At 45.9% G+C, this 16,268-nt stretch overlaps 1 protein-coding gene across 1 annotated transcript in view; it reads right to left on the bottom strand.

The window, feature by feature from the left end:
* The window catches only part of USP34 (ubiquitin specific peptidase 34), a 1,009,100-nt gene that overhangs the window by 227,891 nt on the left and 764,941 nt on the right, over positions 1 to 16,268 (bottom strand). The gene's annotated exons all lie outside the window — the stretch shown is intronic.

Genomic DNA, 16,268 nt, shown 5'->3' with positions numbered 1-16,268 from the left:
GTGCCACTATCTCCAGGAGCTAAACAGCCAAGCCTTGAAGGGACAACACCTGCACCTCTCCAACAATTCCCTACTAAAAATGAATGTTTTTTTGTTGAAGTTTTCAAGGCATTACTCTAATATAAGCAAGAGTACAGCAGCAATGCAATCTCAGGCAATTGCAGAGGCATGGCCTCCAGCATCTGCTGAAAGACAAGGCAGAACAACCTTGAACACTTAGGAAACTGCATGGTATTGTGGACTCTGGTAATCATGTGGATTCAGCTTTGTCGTGTCCACTTCACAATTCAGTGCTAGCAGACCAAAAATAGGCTGGCACTTATCAATAAGAATGAGGTGATCTTATTGTCAAAGATGCCTCTTAATTTTCTATCATCCTTTGCATTTGATAAGCAAATGTTGCTTACCTGATGTAACAGGTGTTCTCACAGGACAGCAGGATGTTAGTCCTCACAAATGGGTGACATCGAGGATGGAGTCCACCACGGAAAACTTCTGTCAAAGTTTAACAGAACTTTGACTGGCCCCTACTGGGCATGCCCAGCAAGGCACTGACCCTGCAGCCAGCAGGGGTCTCCCTTCAGTCTGATTTTCAAAGCTACAGGCAGTGCCTAAAAAAGTAAAATTAAAACGAACCCAACACCGCGGGGTGGCGGGCGGGTTTCGTGAGGACTAACATCCTGCTGTCCTGTGAGAACACCTGTTACATCAGGTAAGCAACATTTGCTTTCTCACAGGACAAGCAGGATGGTTGTCCTCACAAATGGGTGAGTACCGAGCTGAGGATGTCCTGACATGCACCAAATGTACCCAACGGCGTGCAACAGGCACAACAACTGGGGTGGAATTTGGTAAAGGACATCCGCACCCTACCGGGAAGGTGGAAGGGTGTTGGTACATCATGTTGGAAAAAGGTTACGCAAGACAGATTGGCCGAAGATGGAGTCCTGTCTTCCAGCTTTGTCCAAACAATAGTGGGCTGCAAAGGTATGGAGAGAACTGCAGGTTGCGGCCCTACAGATGTCAGGAAGCGGCACCGATCGAAGGTGTGCTACCGAAGTCGCCATGGCCCTCACAGAGTGTGCTTTTTACATGGTCTTGAAAAGGAATGCCAGCTTGCTGATAGCAAAAAGAAATGCAGTCCGCCAACCAGGAGGAAAGAGCCTGCTTACCCACAGGTTGTCCTAACTTGTTAGGATGGAAAGAGACAAATAATTGTGTGCTCTTTCTGTGAGAAGCTGTACGGTCTAGATAAAAAGCTAGAGCCCGTTTACAGTCTAGGGTATGCAGAGTCTGTTCCCCGGAGTTGGAGTGGGGCCTGGGAAAAAAGATAGGTAGGATGATGGATTGATTGATATGAAACTCAGAAACTACCTTAGGTAAAAATTTAGGGTGAGTGCGGAGTACCGCCCTGTCTTGCAGGAGCTTAGTGTAAGGCGGATAGGTAACTAGGGCCTGTAACTCACTAACCCTGCGAGCTGAAGTAACAGCCAAAAGGAATAACACCTTCCATGTGAGATATTTTAAGTCACAGGAGTACAGAGGTTCGAAAGGTGGTTTCATTAGACGACCAAGAACCAGATTAAGGTCCCAAGATGGGGCCGGTGGACGTAAAGGTGGCTTCAAATGGAGCAAGCCTTTAAGAAAGCGTGTTACCAGGGGTTGTACTGAAATAGGAACACCCTCTATACCTTTATGGAAAGCGGCTACCGCACTGACATGCATCCTAATGGAAGAGGTTTTAAGACCGGATTCTGATAGATGCCATAAATAGTCCAAGAACTTAGAGATTGGACAGGAAAGGAGATCAAGGGACTGAGAAGTGCACCATGATGTGTACCTTTTCCATTTATATGAATAGGATCTTCTGGTGGAGGGCTTTCGTGAAGCTATCAAGACACGAGAAACCGAATCCGAAAGGTTAAAAGGCTGAAGGACTAACCTTTCAACATCCATGCCGTCAGGGACAAGGCCTGGAGGTTGGGATGGAGGAGGCATCCGTCGTTTTGAGTGAGCAGATGCGGATCCATTCCCAGAGGGATGTGCCTGCGGATGGAGAGATCCTGGAGTATGGGAAACCACACCTGGCGTGGCCAGTGGGGTGCTATCAGGATCATGGTTCCTCCGTCCTGGCGAAGCTTCACGAGAGTCCTTGACAGAAGAGGAAGTGGAGGGAATGCATAGAGCAGACCTGTCGTCCACTTGAGGGAGAAGGCATCCCTCGGCCGAGAGTACTGGCTTCGAATGAGAGAGCAGTAATCGTCCACCTTGTGGTTCTGAGGGGACGCAAAGAGGTCTATGCGGGGAGAACCCCACTTGCGAAACAGAGAGGTCACTACCAGAGGGTCTAGCGACCACTCGTGTGGTTGGAAGACACGGCTTAGCCGGTCTGCCAACACATTGTCTACTCCCGGCAGGTAAGTGGCCCTGAGGTACATGGAGTGGGAGAGGGCTTCTGTCCAAATCTGCGCAGCTTCCTGACACAGAAGGAAGGAGCCTGTGCCTCCCTGTTTGTTTATGTACCACATGGCCACTTGGTTGTCTGTCTGGATTAAGATTATCTGATTCAAGAGATGATCTTTGAAAGTTCTGAGCGCGTAGCGGATTGCTCGAAGTTCCAAGAAATTTATCTGGTGTTCGGCTTCGTCTGGTGACCATAACCCTTGGGTTTGGAAATCGTCCACATGGGCTCCCCAACCGATGTGGGAAGCGTCGGTGGTTAGGATTACTTGTGGGGAGAAAAGGTAAGCCCTGAAGGAGGTTGACCTGAGTCGTCCACCAGGTTAAAGACAGACGTAGCGCTTGTGTAACTGTGACTATGGAGGACAGAGGTTGAAAAGCTTGAATCCATTGGTGTCGCAGAGTCCATTGTGTTACTCTCATGGCTAGTCGGGTCATGGGAGTGACTTGAACCGAGGATGCCATATGTCCTAGGAGAATGAGGAATTGGCGAGCCGTGGCAGTGTTTTGAGACTGGAGCTGGCGGGCTAGGGACATGAGAGTTTGGACCCGTTGAAGCGGAAGGTAGGCCTTTGCCTGTAAGGTGTCCAAGTCTGCTCCAATGAAGGATAAGGTTTGAGATGGGACTAAGCAAGATTTCTCGTAATTGACAAGAAACCCTAAGGAAAGGAGTGTGTGAATTGTCAATTTTAGGGAGGATTGAGCAATCTGAGGGGTGGAGGCCCTGATTAGCCAATCGTCCAGGTAGGGGTAGACGTGGACACCTTCCTTCCTGAGGAATGCTGCTACCACTACGAGACATTTGGTAAAGACTCGTGGAGCAGATGCCAGACCGAAAGGTAGTACCCGGTATTGATAATGGTCGCGGCCTACCAGAAACCGCAGATACTTGCGATGGGATTGTGTAATCGCAATGTGGGTATAAGCGTCCTTGAGGTCGAGAGAGCACAGCCAATCCCCCTTTTGCAGCAGAGGGAGCAGCGTGCCCAGGGTTACCATCTTGAACTTTTCTTTTTGAAGGTATTTGTTGAGGGCCCGAAGGTCCAAAATGGGACGTAGCCCCCCTGATTTCTTTGGTATGAGGAAGTACCTGGAATAGAATCCCTTCCCTCGTTGAGAAGGAGGGACGGGTTCTATAGCATTTGATTGCAGAAGAAGGGATACTTCCTGTTGTAATTGAGTCAAATGGCTGGTTAGACTCCATGCTTGAAGAGGCGGGGAGTCTGCCGGAAGAGTTATGAAGTTGAGGTGGTAACCCTGTGCGATAATTGCTAGCACCCACTGGTCTGAGGTGACCTGTATCCAGCGTTGTAAAAAGTGGTACAGTCGACCCCCCACAGGGATGTCTGGGAGTGGGATGTGGCATGTGCTCCGTACAGGGAAGTCAAAGGCCCGCCGCAGGCCCAGGAGGTGGGGGTACAGCAGGTCTTTGTTTCCTAGGCTGACGCGGCTGAGGTCTGTTGGAGGATCGAGCAGGACGAGGCCTGGCCGATGGAGGATAGTAATGACGTGGCCGAAAGAACGACTTTTTAGAGTCCTTCTTAGGTGGTTGTTTGGAGGACACCTCAGATGGAACAGATGAAAGTTGTTTCAACGTCTCGTGGTGATCTTTTAATTCTGCCACAATCTGCTGAATTTGTTCTCCAAACAAATTGTCCCCTAAGCAGGGTAAATCAGCTAGACGATCCTGGACCTCTGGGCGAAGGTTGGATGACTTTAACCAAGCCCAACGTCTGGCTGAGATGGCAGTAGCTGAAACTTTTGTGGAAGCATCGAAGATGTCATAGGCCGTTCTGATCTCGTGCTTTCCTGCCTCAAATCCTTTGTTAAGAAGGGCTTGAAGCTGTGGCTGGTATTGGTCGGCAATGTGTCAGCGTAGTCTTTCATTTGCTTAAGGATGGCTCTGTTATATTGAGTCATGTAAAGTTGGTATGAAGCTATGCGTGAAATCAACATAGCCCCATGATACACTTTCCGTCCCACACTATCCAGGAATTTATTATCCTTGACAGGTGGAGTGGAAGAGTGTGGCTTTAGACGCTTGGCCTTCTTTTGCGCGGACTCAACCACAACAGAGCGATGATCCAGTTGAGGCTTCTGAAACCCTGGTGCTGACTGGACGAGGTATGTGGAGTCAGCCTTCTTGTTAACTGGAGACACAGATGAAGGAGATTCCCAGTTTTTCTTTAAAAGGTCAAGAAAGACTTGGTGAATGGGGATGGAAGCGATGATTTTTGGAGCATCCAGAAATTGGAGCAGTTCCATCATCTGGTGTCTGTCATCGGTCTCAGATTGCAGCTGAAAAGGTACAATTTCTGACATCTCCTTCACAAAATTAATAAAGGAGAGATCCTCAGGAGGAGATCGTTTTCTACTCTCTGTAGGAGATGGTGGTGAAGGTAAATCTGTGTCAGAAGATGTATCATCACCCCAGGTATCGTAAGGATCATGTGGGGCTTGAAGCCCTGAAGGACCTGGTTGAGGATCCGAAGGCATCGAATGAAACCTTGATGGAATCGGTGCTGCAGGCGGAATTGGGAATGGCATCGAGGGCTTCGGGGCTGCCGATGGAATCGGTGCCGGTCCTGGAATCGATGGAGCCGAAGGATAGATCGGTGGAGAGATATGCGAAGGCACCGATGGGACCACCCCGGACGGGGGAATCAGAAACGGTGTTTCTCCTGCCGATGAAAATCCTGTCGGAGACGATGGTGTTGTCGGTGCTACTGGAATCACCGATGGAAGGGCCGTCATAAATGCCTCCATGCGGCGCAGTAGCGGTGCTAGAGCGTCCACCAAAGGCTCGGTGGTCGGTTCCCTCCTCGGTGGCGGAGTCTGTGCCGAGGTCGGTGCCGGAGACGGTGTCGGAATCGATGCCGGAGACGGTGCCGGTGGAGGTTGGAACCTTTGCATCGCTTTCTCGATGACCTCCTGGACCAGCCGGTCCAGTTCTGCCCGGAGACCAGGGGTAACGATACCCGGCTCGACGGGAGAGGGAGGCTGAGGCAGAGCCGGAGGGACCACACGGCTCCCACACCCCGAGAGGGTGAGGGTTTCCTCGGTGCCTGCGAACGAGATGTGGACGGTGCCAGGTCTGACCGAGGCTTTTTAGTCGGTGGCTCGGCCTGTTCAGAGGTCGATGGTTGTGGATCCTCGACGGGCCGAGACTTGTGCCGTCGATGGCGATGCTTGTCCTTCCGATCTCCTCGCCCATCCAGGGAGGGGACAGGAGTCGACGGCCAGGAAGTCATCGATGGTGGACGGTCACCGGAGGGTTGACGGTGGTGGTGCAACTTCGACGGTGCCGGTTCCGATGACGTCGATGCTATCGATGGCGTTGGGGTGGGTGCATGGAAGAGGAGCCCCATCTTCTCCATCCTGGCTTTGCGACCTTTAGGTGTCCTTAAGGCACATTTGGTGCAAGTCAGGACATCATGCTCACTACCCAAACACAAAACACAAACCCTATGGGGGTCTGTGATTGACATAGTCCGGGTGCAATCCGGACAACGACGGAACCCAGTCGCCATGGCCTAGGGCCAAATTTAGCCGCGGGATCGGTAAGTGCCAACAGGCCTCGAGGGCCAAAATCGACAGCAGTCGATAAAAAACGGCAAAAAACTTACCGGATTCCGCGAAGGTGACAAAAATTTGTCGAAGGGAGACCCCTGAGGGGCAAATTTTCTTCGGAAAGAAAAAACCGAATTCCTGTCAGGAACGTGATAAGAAGAGCTCCTTTCACCGCGTGGCAACTGCTGCGTGGAAAAAAGAAGACTGAAGGGAGACCCCTGCTGGCTGCAGGGTCAGTGCCTTGCTGGGCATGCCCAGTAGGGGCCAGTCAAAGTTCTGTTAAACTTTGACAGAAGTTTTCCGTGGTGGGCTCCATCCTTGATGTCACCCATTTGTGAGGACAACCATCCTGCTTGTCCTGTGAGAAATATCTAAATCCCTATTAAAGATAAAGCATGGGATTTAGGTATCCTGATGGATTCCTCTATGTCCATGTGTCCACAGATCAACTTGTTAGTACAATCTTCCTATTTAAAGCTGTGTACACTATGATCTCTCAAAAGTCTCTCAGTAATTCTGATTTCCGGTTAATCATTTAAGCTTCTATTCCTTCAGCTTTGGATTATGGAAATGTGTTGTTTCTTGGCCTCTCACATGCACACCTAAAAATCCTGCAATTAATTCAAAATTCTGCAGCAAGGTTCATTTTGTTTAAATGTGCTACTTGCTAGCTTCGTAGAGTGCCCCCTAGTGGTCTTATTATCCAAAAGAGTAAATAACCAATTCACATTTACCCATTCTAAACCTATCATGATTTTATAATCCTCTATCAAGTCAAGGATAAAGGTCGAGACAGACACACACATTCTAGAAGCAAATAAATGGTTGCATAGAAGGTGTTGAAGAAAGCATTTCGCCTTCCTGAACTATGGTATGGCATTACAAGGACTGCTGAGCAAAGATGGTGTCCAATTATCAAAGAAGGGGAGAAGTATTATCCAGAACTGCCCAGGAGGGAAGGGTTAGGTCGGCCATTAACGTTGTTGATTCAATTATTAGAAATGTAGATAGCTGGGTGGCTGGTGGACGTAAGAACCTCCTGGTAACTTGCCTACCTGGTTTGAAGGTAGCGGACTTCATGCATCACCTATATAGGATTACAGAGTGTGTTGGGGGTGTTGCTGTCTGTTGTGTACATGTGGGCACCAATGACGTAGGAAAATGTGGGAGAGAGGTTCTAGAAGCCAAATTTAGGATTTTAAGGAGAAAGCTGAAATCCAGAACCTCCAGGGTGGCATTCTCTGAAATGCTCCCTGTTCCACGCGTGGGTCCCCAGAGGCAGGCAGAGCTCTGGAGTCGCAATGCATGGATGAGACTATGGTGCAAGGATGAGGGAGTCAGTTTTGTAAGGAACTGGGAAACCTTTTGGGGAAGGGGGAGTCTTTTCTGAAGGGATGAACTCTACCTTAACCAGAGTGGAACCAGGCTGCTGTTGCTAACCTTTGAAAAGGAGATAGGGCAGCTTTTAAATGAAATCAAAGGGGAAAGCAGACAGTCAGCAGCACATGGTTTGGAGGGAGGAATCTTTGAAGGATACTAATGAAGCAATAGAGGTAGGGCATTCCAACAGAGAGATTCTAATAAGAAAAGTAGTCCAAGTGCCTATAATTAAAAACTCACCTGAGCTAAAAGATTCCAATTTAACCCTGTCAACTGAAAAACAGAATGTTAATATAAACAAAAACACACTATGAAATGTTTGTATGCTAATGCCAGAAGTCTAAGAAGTAAGGTGGGAGAATTAGAGTGTATAGCAGTGAATGATGATTATAGACTTAACTGGCATCTCAGAGACATGGTGAAGAGGACAACCAATGGGATATGCTATACCAGGGTACAAATTATATCACAATGTCAGAGAGGAGCATCTTGGTGGAGGAGTGGCGCTTTATGTCTGGGATGGCATAGAGCCCAACAGGATAAAGATCCTGCATGAGACTAAATACACAATTGAAACTTTATGGGTAGAAATCCCTTGCATTTTGGGGAAGAGTGATGAGTATACTACCATCCACCTGGCCAAGATGGTGAGACAACAGTAAAATGCTAAGAGAAATTAGGGAAGCTAACCAAATTGGCAGTGCAGTAACAATGGGAGATTACAATTACCCTAATGTTGACTGGGGCAAGTGAAACATCAAGACATGCTAAAGAGATAAAGTTCCTGGATGGAATAAATGACAAGTTTTATGGAGCAATTGGTTCAGGAACCAACGAGAGAGGGAGCAATTTTAGATCTAATTCTCAGTGGAGTGCAGGATTTCATGAGAGAGATAACAGTAGTGGGGCTGCTTGGCAATACTGATCATAATATGATCAAATTTAAATTATGACTGGATGGGGTAAGTAAATCCATGGCTGTAGCACTAATCTTTCAAAAGGGAAACTTTGATAAAATGAGAAAAATAGTTTTAAAAAAAATGTGAACGGTGCAGCTTCAAAGTGTGCCACAGGTGTGGACACTGTTTAAAAATACCATCCTAGAAGTACAGTCCATATGTATTCCTTGCAATAACAAAGGTGGAAGGAAGGTCAAAGGATTGCCAGCATGGCTAAAATGTGAGGTGAAAGAGGTTATTTTAAGCCAAAAGATCTTCATTCAAAAATTGGAAGAAGGATCCATCAGAAGAAAATAGGATTCAGCATAAGCACTGGCAAGTTAAATGTAAGACATTGATAAGACAGGCTAAGAGAGAATTTGAAAGAAGTTAGCTGTAGAGGCAAAAACTAACAATAAAAAGTTTAAAAAAGATATCCTAAGCAAAAAGCTTGCGAAGGAATCGGTTGGACCACTGGATGATTGAGGGGTTAAAGGGGACTTAGCTTTGGAAGATAAGGCCATGGCGGAAAGATTAAACAATTTCTTTGCTTTGGTGTTTACTGAAGAGGATGTTGGGGAGATACTCATTCCGGAGACAGTTTTCAAGGGTGAAGATTCAGATAAACTGAACCAAATCACGGTGAACCTGGAAGATGTGGTAGGCCAGATTGACAAACTGAAGAGTAGTAAATCACCTGGACTGGATGGCATATACCCCAGGGTTCTGAAAGAACTAAAAATGAAATTTCAGACCTATTTCAATTAATTTTTGACCTATTACTAAAATCATCCGTTGTACCTGAAGTTTGGAAAATGGACCATGTAACCCAGATATTTAAAAAGAGCTACAGGGGTGATCCGGGAAACTATAGACTGGTGAGCCTGACAACAGTGCCGGGAAAAATCGTGAAAACTGTTATATAAAGAATAAAATCACAAAACATTTAGATAGACATGTTTTAATGGGACACAGTCAGCATGGATTTACCTAAGGGAAGTCTTGCCTCACAAATCTACATTTTTTTTGAAGGGGTGAATAAACATGTGATCAAAGGTGAATCAGAAGATATGGTGTATTTGGATTTTCAGAAGGCGTTCGACAAAGTCCTGCATGAGAAGCTTCCAAGAAAACTAAAAAGTCATGGGATAGGAGATGATGTCCTTTTGTGGATTGTAAACAGGTTAAAAGGAAACAGAGTAGGATTAAATGGTCTGTTTTCACAGCGGAAAAGGTAAACAGTGGAGTGCCTCAGGGATCTGTACTTAGAAGGGTGCTTTTTAATATATTTTTAAATGATCTGGAAAAGGATATAAGTGAGGTGATCAAATTTGCGGATGACACAAAATTATGCAGAGTAGTTAAATGTCAAACAGATTGTGGTAAATTGCAGGAGAACCTTATGAGACTGGAAGATTGGGCTTCCAACTGGCAGATGAATTTTAACATGGACAAGTGCAAAGTGATGCATATAGGGAAAAATAACCCTTGCTGTAGTTACACAATTGGGCCGATGCAGTAAAGTGCGCTCAGGCTGAGCGCACTGTTAGCCCCTGTGTTTTTGACGCCCTATTTTTACCCCTTATACAGTAAGGGGTAATAGCACGTGGAAAACGCGCGGCCAACCCCCCCCCCCCCCCCAAAACTAATAGCGCCAGCGACATGCAAATGCCTGTTGATGGGCCTTTTAGTTATTCCTGCGCGATTCAGAAAGTAAAATGTGCAGCCAAGCTGCACATTTTACTTTCAGAAATTAATGCCTGCCAAAGGCAGGAGTTAATTTCAGCTGACACCGCAGAAATGTACAGAAAAGCAGAAAAAACTGCTTTTCTGTACAACCTCTGACTTAATATCATAGCGATATTAAGTCGGAGGCCCCAAAAATAAAAAAAAAAATTAAAATTCTGCCCGCGGCCTGAGGGTTGGAAGACGGACGCTCAATTATGCCGGCGTCCGTTTTCCGAACCCGTGGCTGTCAGCAGGTTCGAGAACAGACGCCAGTAAAATTGAGCGTCGGCTGTCAAACCCGCTGACAGCCACCGCTTCTGTCAAAAAGGAGGCGCTAAGGATGCGCTAGTGTCCCTAGCGCCTCCTTTTACCACGGGCCCTAATTTGCATTTTTTGCTTTTCTGAATCTCGTGCCCAGGAGAGCGGGCGCTCGCCCGTTCTCCCGCGGGTTTTTTCTATATCGGCCCGAATGTTAGGTTCTATCTTAGGAGTTATCACCCAGTAAAGAGATCTTGGTGTCAAAGTGGATAATACATTGAAATTATCGGCTCAGTGTGCTGTGGCGATCAAAAAAGCAAACAGAATGTTAGGAATTATTAAGAAGGGAATGGCAAATAAAACGAAGGATGTCATAATGCCTCTGTATCACTCCATGGTGAGGGCCGCATCTTGAATACTGTGTGCAATTCTGGTAGCCGCAGCTCAAAAAAATATAGTTGCCCTGAAGAAAGTGCAGAGAAGGGCGACCAAAATGATAAGGGGCATGGAACGACTGCCCTATGAGGTAAAGGTAAGGCTAAGGAAGTTAGGGCTGTTCAGTTTGAAGAAGAGACGACTGGGTGGGGGGGGGGGGGGTGGATATGACAGAAGTCTACAAAATCATGAAAGGAATTTAACAGGTTAATGTAAATCAGTTATTTACTCTCTCAGATAATATAAGTACTAGGAGGCACTCCATGAAGTTAGCAAGTAGCTCATTTAAAACAAATCGAAAAAGATTCTTTTTCCTTCAGCGCATAGTTAAGCTCTGGAATTTATTGCCAGAGGATGTGGTAAAAGCAGTTAGTGCAACTGGGTTTAAAAAAGGTTTGGATAAGTTCCTAGAGGAAAAATCCATAAAGTGCTATTAATTATTAGGCAATAGTAGCTTGAGATTTATTTAATGTTTGGGTACTTGCCAGGTACCTGTAACTTGGATTGGCCACTGTTGGAAACAGGATACTGGGCTTGATGGACCCTTGGTCTGACCCAGAATGGCAATTCTTATGTTCTTATAAACAGACAGGCAAACCTACTGAGGAGGGCTCTAAACTAGGATTGTCAGGAATGGGTGAAAAAAGCCTCTGAGTAAGTATAAGCCCTCTTCCCTTCTGAGAACAGGGAACCGGCTCTACTGCCCTGGTTTTCAGAAGGGTGGATAATTCTATTTGTAATTGAAGCATATGATTTTTGCTGAGATGAGATTGACTTGGTGGAAATTCTTGGGGAATTGAGATGAAGTTGAGTTGATATCCTTGATATATTATTGAGAGGACCCATTGGTCTGATGTTATTGATATCCAGTTGTTGTAAAATGTGGATATCCGGCCTCCCACTGGTAGTCCTGGCTGAGGATTTGAGTAAAGGCTCAGTTCTCTGGGTGAAATTTCAAAAACCAGCAGCAGGTCCTGTTTGTGGAGCAGGTTGTGGCCTAGCTGCTCTCTGTTGCCGTGGTTGCGGTCTTTGCTGGGTTCTGGAGGGCCTGGGTCTAGATGCGGGAGGGTAATACCTCCGTTGTCAGTAGAAAGGCCGTCTGGTGTCTTTCCTTGGAGGTTTACGTCTAGTATGTATGGAGGGATCCTGTGGGAGAGAAGATAGCTGTCTTAATGTTTCTGTGTGCTCTTTTAATTGAGACACAGCATCCTGTACCTTGGATCCGAATAAGTTGTCTCCTAGGCAGGGGAGATGTACTAACTTATCCTGAACCTCTGGCCTAAGGTCTGAGGCCTTGAGCCAAGCCCACCTCCTGGCGCTGATGCCTGACGCAGCCACTCTTGAAGCCGTCTCAAAGCCGTCGTAGGCAGCTCGGACTTCATGTTTTCCGGCTTCTAAACCTTTGTTTATGATGGCCTGTGCAGCCTCCTGGTATTGTGTGGGGAGAGATGGAACAAACTCCTCAATTTGTTTCCACTGATTTCTCTAGTACAGGGAGGTGATAGGATGAGATCCTGGAATTCAACATTGCACCTTGAAACACCTTACGACCCAGGGAATCCAGAAACCTATGGTCTTTACCTGGGGGATTTGATGAGTGGACCCTTGTTCTTTTAGACCTTTTCTGCGCTGATTCCATGACCACTGAGTGGTGGGGAAGTTGTGACTTTTGGTATCCTGGAGTGGATTGCACTAGATAGGTACTATCCACTCTTATTTACTGCAGGAACAGAGCAGGGGTGTTCCCAAAGCCGATGTTGTAGCTGTAATAGAACATCATGGATTGGAATTGCCACAACCTGTTTTTGAGGGTCAACGAATTGGAGTACCTTCAAGGTCTGTTGTCTAGTGTCTTGCTCTGTTTCCAATTTAAAGGGGATGGAGTCCGCCATCTCCTGCACAAATGTGGTGAAGGTGAGATCTTCTGGAGGAGATTGTTTTCTAGGATGCGGTGGTGATGGGTCAGACAAAGTCTTCTGATGAAGTGTCTGAAGCAGTATCACTCCATGTATCATATTCTGGAGTTTTTTGTTGTGGTACTGATGGTTTAGGTGGAGGAAGAAGGCCCGAAGGTCCTGGCAAAGGGTCTTCAGTAGAAGAATCTTCTTCTCTTGGGTTGGATAGCAAAGAATCCAATAAATTCTGGTATCTTCTTTGTAAGAGATTATACAGTGCTTCCTCTGTGAATTTTTGAGCCTCAGGAGGAAGTGGCACCGTTGACGAAGACTTTGGCATCGAGGATATCGGTCTCTTCGATGATTGTTTAGTTGTTGTCGATGATGTTCCATTTTTCCTTTGTGTTGGCGCCAGGGTGACCATGGGCATCGGTATCAGAACCGATGAAGTGGTCGGCATCAAGACAGACTCCGAAAAAAGAGGAGGCATCGATATTGGTATCGTCGGCGCGGTCATCAGTGGCATCGAAGTCATTGGCATTGGGAGTGATCCCGGCATCAGCGATGTCGCCGGTAGTGATACTGCCATCGTCATCGGTATGTTTACCGGCATCGGTGACGTCACCGGTGGAGGAGACATCACTGGCATTGGCGGTATTGCCGGCATCGGCATGGTCGCCGGTAGCTGATCTTTTAGGGCTTGCCGTACCGCTTCTTTAATCAATGCAGTCAAGTCCTGTGGTACGGGTGGAACACTTGGCACCAATGGAGGAGATAACATCTCCTGCGATGGCTGTGTCGGCGGTACCGAGGGAGGCCTAGGAGACGGCGATGTATCCTTATGTTTTGGCCGTTTCCCGCTCAGTTCCTCTGGGGAGGGAACTGATGGAGACGCAGAGATATGCCGATGTTTGTGTTTAGGCCTTACCTCGGTCTCCGATCTGATCGATGATGTCGACGGTGTTGGCGATGCTTTATCCCCGGAACCGTCCAGTCGACGTTTTTTCAGCAGGATTTTCTTTGTAACTCCTGCTGGGGAAGATTTAGTTGAAGTCGAAGGTGAAGAAATTAGTTGCAGGTGAAAAAGTTGTTCAGTCTTTTCCTGCCGAAGTTTTCTTCCCTTCGGTGTCATTTCTTGACACTGCTGACAGGACGAAATATCATGTTTTTCGCCCAGACGACGCATTCGAGGTGCGGGTCTGTGACCAACATGGTCCGATTGCAGATCGGGCACTTTTTAAAACCCGAAGCCATGGTATTGTCGATAGCCATCGATGAAAACGAAATTGTGAGAGAAAAAAATTAGCGTTTTTGAACTAAAAACACTGTGAATATCGCACCATCCTGTGGGATATATGAGAGTGAGATCCCCTAAGGGAGAGAAAATTTTTTAAGCGTTGACTTTTCCATCAGAATTTAGTATAAACTCAGAGAGCTCCTATGCTCGCGATGCCTAAAGTAGCGGAGAAAACCAAAGACTAGAGTGAGACCGCTGTGGCAGAGAATATCATGGCATGCTGGGCATGCTCAGTGGCCTCACAGTGCCAGTCAAAAGTTTCTAGAAACTTTGACAGAAGTTTTCCCGCAATAGGGCTCCATCAGTGACACCCATATGTGAGGACTAGCATCCTGCTTGTCCTGGGATAAATGCATTTTTAAGCCCTTTCTGCCAGGTTATCAAAAGAAGCCATAATTATTAATAAAGCACAATGAGTCATATTTAAAGTAAGGGGTGTGATAAATAAGCTGCAAAGGTTAAAAGTGTTCAACAGGCATGGACATTGTTTAAAAATACAATCCTAGACGCGCAGTCCAGATGTATTCCACGCATTATGAAAGGCGGAAGGAAGGCAAAATGATTACCGGCATGGGTAAAAGGCGAGGTGAAAGAGGTTATTTTAGCCAAAAAAACATCCTTCAAAAATTGGAAAAAGGACACATCTGAAGAAAATAGGAAAAAGCATAAGCATTGTCAAGTTAAGTGTAAAACATTGATAAGACAGGTGAAGAGAGAATTTGAAATGAAGTTGGCTGTAGAGGCAAAAACTCATAATACACACTTTTAAAAGCAAGAAACCAGTGAGGGAGTTGGTTGGACCTATAGATGACGGAAGGCTTAAAGGGGCTCTTAGGGAAGATAAGGCCACTGCAGAAAGACTAAATTAATTATTTGCTTCCATGTTTACTAATGAGGATGTTGGGGAGATACCAGTTCCAGAGATGGTTTTCAAGGGTGATGAATCAGATGAACTGAACCAAATCACTGTGAACCTGGAAGATGTACTAAGCCAGATTGACAAAGAGTAGCAAATCACCTGTACCAGATGGTATGCATCCTAGGGTACCGAAGGAACTAAAAAATGAAATTTCTGATCTATTAGTTAAAATTTGTAACTTATCATTATCATCCATTATACCTAAAGACTGGAGGATGGCCAATGTAACCCCAATATTTAAAAACGACCCCAGGGGCAATCCGGGAAACTATGGACCAGTGAGCCTGACTTCAGTGCTGGGAAAAAATTGTAAACTATTCTAAAGATTAAAATCATAGAAAGACATGGTTTAATGGAACACAGTCAACATGGATTTACCCAAGGGAATTCTTGTCTCACAAATCTACTTCATTTTTTTTGAAGGGGTTAATAAACATGTGGATAAAGGTGAACTGGTAGATGTCGTGTATTTGGATTTTCAGAAGGCGTCTGACAAAGTCCCTCATGAGAGGCTTCTAAGAAAACTAAAAAGTCATGGGATGGGAGGCGATGTCCTTACGTGGTTTACAAACTGGTTAAAAGACAGGAAACAGAGAGTAGGCTTAAATAGTCAATTTTCTTAGTGGAAAAGGGTAAACAGTGGAGTGCCTCAGGGATCTGTACTTGGACCGGTGCTTTTCAATATATATATAAATGATCTGGAAAGGAATACGACAACTGAGGTTATCAAATTTGCAGATGATACAAAATTATTCAGAGTAGTTAAATCACAAGTGGATTGTGATACATTACAGGACTTTGTGAGACTGGAAGATTCGGCATCCAAATGAGAGATGAAATTTAATATGGACAAGGCATTGCATATAGGGAAAAACACGATGTTAGCTTCCATATTAGGAGCTACCACACAGAAAAAAGATCTAGACATCAAAGTGGATAATACTTTGAAATCGTTGGCTTAGTGTGCTGCAGCAGTCAAAAAAGCAAACAGAATGTTAGGAATTATTAGGAAGGGAATGGTGAATAAAACGGAAAATGTCATAATGCCTCTGTATCGCTCCATGGTGAGACCGTACCTTGAATACTGTGCACAATTCTCGCTGCATCTCAAAAAAGATATAGTTGCAATGGAGAAGGTACAGAGAAGGGCAACCAAAATGATAAAGGAGATGGAACAGCTCCCCTATGAAGAAAGGCTGAAGAGGTTGGAACTGTTCAGCTTGGAGAAGAGACGGCTGAGGGGGGATATGATCCAGGACTTTAAAATCATGAGAGGTCTTGAACGAGTAGATGTGAATCGGTTATTTACACTTCCGGATAATAGAATGACTAGGGGGCACTCCATGAAGTTAGCAAGTAGCACATTTGGGACTAATTAGAGAAAATTC

Source organism: Rhinatrema bivittatum, chromosome 3, assembly GCF_901001135.1.
Source record: "Rhinatrema bivittatum chromosome 3, aRhiBiv1.1, whole genome shotgun sequence".
NCBI classification, from domain to species: Eukaryota; Metazoa; Chordata; class Amphibia; order Gymnophiona; family Rhinatrematidae; genus Rhinatrema; species Rhinatrema bivittatum.
Note: the sequence above shows the minus strand (reverse complement) of the source record. Positions and strands in the feature narration are given on the sequence as shown.